Source organism: Leopardus geoffroyi, chromosome B1 (assembly GCF_018350155.1).
Source record: "Leopardus geoffroyi isolate Oge1 chromosome B1, O.geoffroyi_Oge1_pat1.0, whole genome shotgun sequence".
In the NCBI taxonomy this organism is placed as follows: Eukaryota; Metazoa; Chordata; class Mammalia; order Carnivora; family Felidae; genus Leopardus; species Leopardus geoffroyi.
The window spans coordinates 148877887-148883705 of record NC_059327.1 but is presented as its reverse complement, the minus strand read 5'-3'; the positions used below and the strand labels follow the sequence as shown (position 1 = coordinate 148883705).

Below are 5819 nucleotides of genomic sequence, written 5' to 3'. Positions count from 1 at the left end.
AGTATTTACAATATTTTTTTTACCAATAAGACTACAACTATAGTGCCAGAAAAAAAATTGGAAGTGCAACCATAAAAAAAAACAAAGAGATGAATAAAGACCAAGACCAAAGCTCTATAAATTCTAACTACCAAGATTAAATTTCTGGGTTTTTTCCTAAGTTGTCTCAATATTAATGATATTCGCTCAGAAGTCATGATAAACACTGTATATTTTGTGAATCCACTTTATGTTTCTGCAATAAAGACTCATGTTTTTCTGGATCCATATTAAGTGCTAATTTCCAAATAACTCTATCCATAGGTGCATAACAGGTGTCCACAGAATTTTCAATGTTACTAAAGGATTTTCTTGTCTCCTGTGATATATTTTGTCTCTTTAAAAAATATCAAAGAAAAAGTAATGAAAATAAAAGAAAATTGGAAATTGTACAGTGAAAATAGAAAATCTTTTCTTCTCTGTGGATGATATTTAGGAAAGTTTTTGATTCAGCTATTCATAACTGAAAATAGTGTGGAATGAGCTCATTATCTGAAATATAGTAAGTTAATTACATAGAGGGAGTGAAACTTTGATCAATTTTGTTCTTTAACCTAGGCAGAGACTCAATGTTATCTACCTAACAGTTGTTGATTGACAATTTATTGCTAGTATGAATATAATCTAGGTAAGTAAGTCATATTGTTTTTCTTTTTCTAAGGAATCTATCAGCGTCTCCCAAGAAGTAAGTCCTAACTTAAATTACATATAATTTTACTTTTTTATTTAATCAACACTATAAAAGAAGTTATTTGTTCTGTAGAAATTTAAACAGGAAAAGAAAGTGTTCATTCATCCCAGTAAGGTAAAGTTTAATTTTTTAATCTATTACTCCTGATTGATGAGGTATCTTTTTCTCTCAAACATGGGTCATTTTCTCATTAACCCAAAATGAGTATTATTTTTAATTATAATTGTAAAAACGGCGAGGCTTTCCATTGCTTTACCAAAATGCTGTGGACTAACATGAAAGGGATAGTAGGAAAAGATTTGTGGGCTAGAACGTGCAAGACATGCTATTAAAGCAGAATATCTTTGAGTTTCTTTTTAATGGTCCATCGTCTTTACCTTTCTTCCCTAATTCTGTACACTTTGTTCACGAAGTTGATTTTTCTTAATTTTTTTTTTTCAACGTTTATTTATTTTTGGGACAGAGAGAGACAGAGCATGAACGGGGGAGGGGCAGAGAGAGAGGGAGACACAGAATCGGAAACAGGCTCCAGGCTCTGAGCCATCAGCCCAGAGCCCGACGCGGGGCTCGAACTCACGGACCGCGAGATCGTGACCTGGCTGAAGTCGGACGCTTAACCGACTGCGCCACCCAGGCGCCCCGAAGTTGATTTTTCTTGATATCACATTATGACCAAGAATATTATACTTCATTTCAGTAAATGCGATCTTTCTTGGTATTGTTTTCTTTTTGGGGGGAGACATTTGTCCCACATCCTGTGAAGTATATATTGATTTCACATCTGTAGGACAATGTGAAGCAAAAATATTATATTACTTTGAAAAAAAAAAAAACATTGACATTAACCTAGATTTGGAAAACATATTCCAAGTGAATCAAATTTGAAAACCAAGATTTTTTAAAAGAATGACACTAAAATTGCACCCTCTTACCCTAATTCTATGAATAATTCAATTGGAGGAAATATATTTTTGCATGGATCAACTAATACACTGATTTCCACATTCTGTGAGGAATGGAGGACTTATCTTTTAATGGTTTTCATTTCTAAAAGCTTCATTTAGGCAGCTTAACATTTGCCTTTCTCTTTTTTTTTATTTTTTTAAACTATTCTCTCTTCTTTAAATGTTTGTTTGTTTATTTTTGAGAGAGATTGTGTGTGAGTGGCGGGGGGGGCAGGAGAGAGGGACAGAGGATCTAAAGTGGGCTCTGCACTGACAGCAGCGAGCCTGATGTGGGGCTCGAAACCACAACCCATGACATCATGACCTGAACCGAAGTTGGACACTCAACCGACTGAGCCACCCAGGCACCCCTAACAGTTTCTTTTTTAAAAGCTATTTCCTATTGTAATATTTTCTTGAAATTGACTCATTTAAACTTAAATGAATTTATCATAGAAGCATATATATATATTTACTTCCAAGACAAATGCTAGTTGACCTGATATATTTTTTACAATTCAGAATGAAATAAATAGTGACTACTAAAATGAAAAAAAAAAGTTTATCCATGCATTGCCTAAATTAATCTTGTGTGTTCGTTCATTCTTCTGGCCAATTTACTGAACAAGAACTATTGTCTCAAACACTAGTTTAGTCTGTAGGGATACAATAATAAATAGAACATTCTCTGGAGATACAATACATACAATAAATATGACAATAAATACTGCTGATTGTATGTTTGTCACCAAATGGGAAATTCTAATATAATTCATACAAAACTCATACAATTAAAATGAATCTATTTAACATTTCTTTTTATGGAAGAGGAATTTTTCCCTTTATGATCATTTATAAACAATGCTGTGGAGATAAAAAATATAATTATTTTTCTTCTCTCTTCAAGGAAATCACAAGAAACATAAATGAATTGGGAATATCTGTAAGTATCCTCTTTTAATAAAAGTGGAAAGAGATATATAAGTTCTTAAAAATGACAATTTTTCCCTGCTCACCTTAGTAGTATCCACCTAAATTGGTCGATATTCTTTTGAGACACTTCCATTTAATCACAAGATCATTTTTATCTCTTCCACTTGTTTTCCAAAGGTGATTAATAGTGAGCAACCATGAACCTGGTTTTATTGCTGTTATGTTAATCCTTTTAACTTATCATATTAATGACCATCTAGGTGATATGAGAAATATCCCCAATAACTACTAATATTCAAGAATAATCCTGAGGATTTCTTATGGTGGCTGGATTTTGATATTTATTATTATCTTTCAAGGAATATTCTAGCAGGTCATCTAGTGAAGTAAGAGCCCTTTTCTTTTAACATCAAATAGCAAGTTCATCAAGAAATACCAGATTTCCAGCAAAGTGTGCATTAACTTGTTAAAGTCACAAATAGGGTAAACAATGGAGAAATCACTTACCCAAATGGATTGAAAGTGGCTATCTACACCACAATGTACATTGGTGCCTTTCATAGAGACATCAGATATCTGACTCCAGAGAAAAGTGCATTTTAAATCAAGCTCGTGTCAAATCAAGAGCCTACCATTTGCCTTCAACATAGTTTTATCCTGAAAAGCCTCTCAATATTGCTTAGTGCAGTAGTTCTCAAAGTGTTACTTCTCAACTAGCAGCATCAGAATTGCCCAGGCATTGTTCTGATATACTTTAAATTTGAGAACCTCTTGTCTAAAGGGGGTGATTAAGGGAAGGCATTAAGATGTGTGGGTCACTGGTTTCAGAAATAACTCATATGGTAGAAATATCCAAGCAAAAAGCATAATGTGAAAACATGCCCGGGAAAATAAGAGGCCTAGTTGTGGCCCTGAGCCCTGTGGCCTGAGGCCCAGCCTGAAATCTTTCTACATATGTCTAGGAAGCATGTTTTACTCTTTCCTAAACTGCAAATTGGTAACTCAAATGGAGAGCCAATGGTCACTTGTAAATAACTTTATATCTTCTAGAAAGAATGTGTAGGATTTACTTTGCCACACACCTCACTAGGCCTACTTTGCAATTTTCATTTTTTTTTGTCACTTACATTCATTCTAGGGCCTTGATATTGTATTATAATGTAGAATTGTTGAAAATTTTGAAATGAAGCATACTTTCAGTTGCATGCTATGAGTTTGACACAAAGCAAGGGCTCTGATGATGAATGTTTTAATTTATTGAATTCATAATACAAACGGTATATTTCTCAGTAGCAGTGGCATGGGCCCCAAATATTCCAATAAATTGACCCTTACCACTCTAGTACAACTCTAAGGTGAAGTCATGCAGTTACAGTAGTTCTTCTCTTCTTCCCCTAAGGAGTCTGCTGAAGTTCTCACAGAGGTAAGCAACGTTCATTCAAACAAAATGGATTTATGTCACTTAGCAGTGTTTTCTTTTTGTGAATTTTTATAGCAAGTGCTTTTGTTTTCCTAATAGAAAGCTAAGCCCACTGTGGAAAAGAAGATCTACCTACAGCAACTGGTAAATTTCTCATACAAATCACAGTTTCAACCATCTAACTATGGCTATGTCTTCTCCCAAATGTTCACATAACTCATTGTATACCGATCAGATATTTACCCCCAAATTTATAGTAGGCACTTTTTTCTATTTTTGTTACTTTAATTTCTAGCTGCTATCTTGTCAAATTTGTGGATGTGTTTTAAGAAAAATAAGTGTTGAACAATTATCCACCCGATGTTGAAAGAGTTACAAACCTCAGAAGATTAGTTTCAAGTTTAAATGATGGAAGTTAGATACCAGCATAATTGAAGTATGACATTATTGCCCACTCAACTTTTGACAATGGCATCATAGATAGATATCTCAAGAGTAAAGGTTTCCATGCCATACATCATATAACCCATCCTCTATGAACTAGAAAAGTTTACCATAGGCACAAGGGAAGAGCGCACCCTTTGGAGTTCAACAATTTGTGTTCCATTCATAATTTCTCAAATTATTACTTAATTTATCCAAGCTATAGTTTCTTCAACTATAAGTGAAGATAGTCATATTGACCCTGCAGAATAATATTAGATGAATGTACATGAATTATGTTTAAAAATGTTTGGAACATAGTAGATGCATCTAAAAAAGTGGTAAGTATTTTTATCATATCGCTATACAGAATAGACATTCCTTCTAAACTTTTTTTAAACAGAAATAGTCTTTCTTTGAACACTAAAAAATGGCACTCTCCAAATAAAACTTCTCTTTTTAGGAAACTGTAATTACTGTAAAGGCCATTCTTTTACTTTGTTGAAAATGCTTCCAGTAGCATTCTGCCTTGTACCACTCTTAATGTTGTGGATTTATCCAATAATTATACCCAGGCAATTCTACCAAATGATATTTTATATACCCTTTTACTTTCAATCTCTATGAAATGAAAATTTTAAGGAAAGATGCTATTGTCATTTCATATTTAATCTCTAAAAAAAAATCTTTAGAGTCAGATCAAAGGCTCTGGCATTTACTAGAATTTTTATTGAGCAGGATAGACATAGTTAAATGATAGATAGATATAGAGGATAGATATTTCATTTTACCTTATTTATATTATATTCTTATAAATAGTAGGTACTATGAAAACTGCTATATATTTTAACAGCTATAATCCTGGATGGTAAGTAATGCTCAGAGAGATTAAGCAATATGATCAGGGTCATAGATTCCAGTGACCAGGATCAAGGGAATTAAACTTCAGTTCTATCTGACTACAGGCCAGAATTTTTATACACATGGGAAAGAAATGACAGACACTTACCTTTAATTCAAAACAATGTCTTTTTCTTTCCTTATGCATTTGTTCTTTTCACACAAGGTATTGTTCTGGAGGTCTTAATTAAACAGATGATTTCTTTAATTCTGCAGTTTACTACAAATGTAAACACAGTTACAAGTTTTAAGTGACTAAATTATTCTTTTGTTAGGTAAATTTGCCACCATTTACAAATTATCTGTGTAATTTGGTTCTGTGGAGACCTGCTTTGACTCATGGAGGAGATTCAATATTGGACTTATTATTGGACTCAATATTGATAATTTTCCTTCTTTCTAGGACAAAATCAACCAATTTTATCAGAATTTGAACTTCCTCCAATATCTCCAAGCTCTTCATCAACCT

At 33.2% G+C, this 5819-nt stretch overlaps 1 long non-coding RNA gene across 1 annotated transcript; it reads left to right on the top strand.

Annotated features, from left to right (window-relative positions):
* Positions 1-700: 700 nt before the first annotated feature.
* Positions 701-4172, top strand: LOC123583419. Its single transcript, XR_006704863.1, has 4 exons — positions 701-724; positions 2582-2617; positions 4007-4030; positions 4127-4172. It is a non-coding gene; the product is annotated as an uncharacterized LOC123583419 (long non-coding RNA).
* The last annotated feature ends 1647 nt before the right edge of the window (positions 4173-5819 follow it).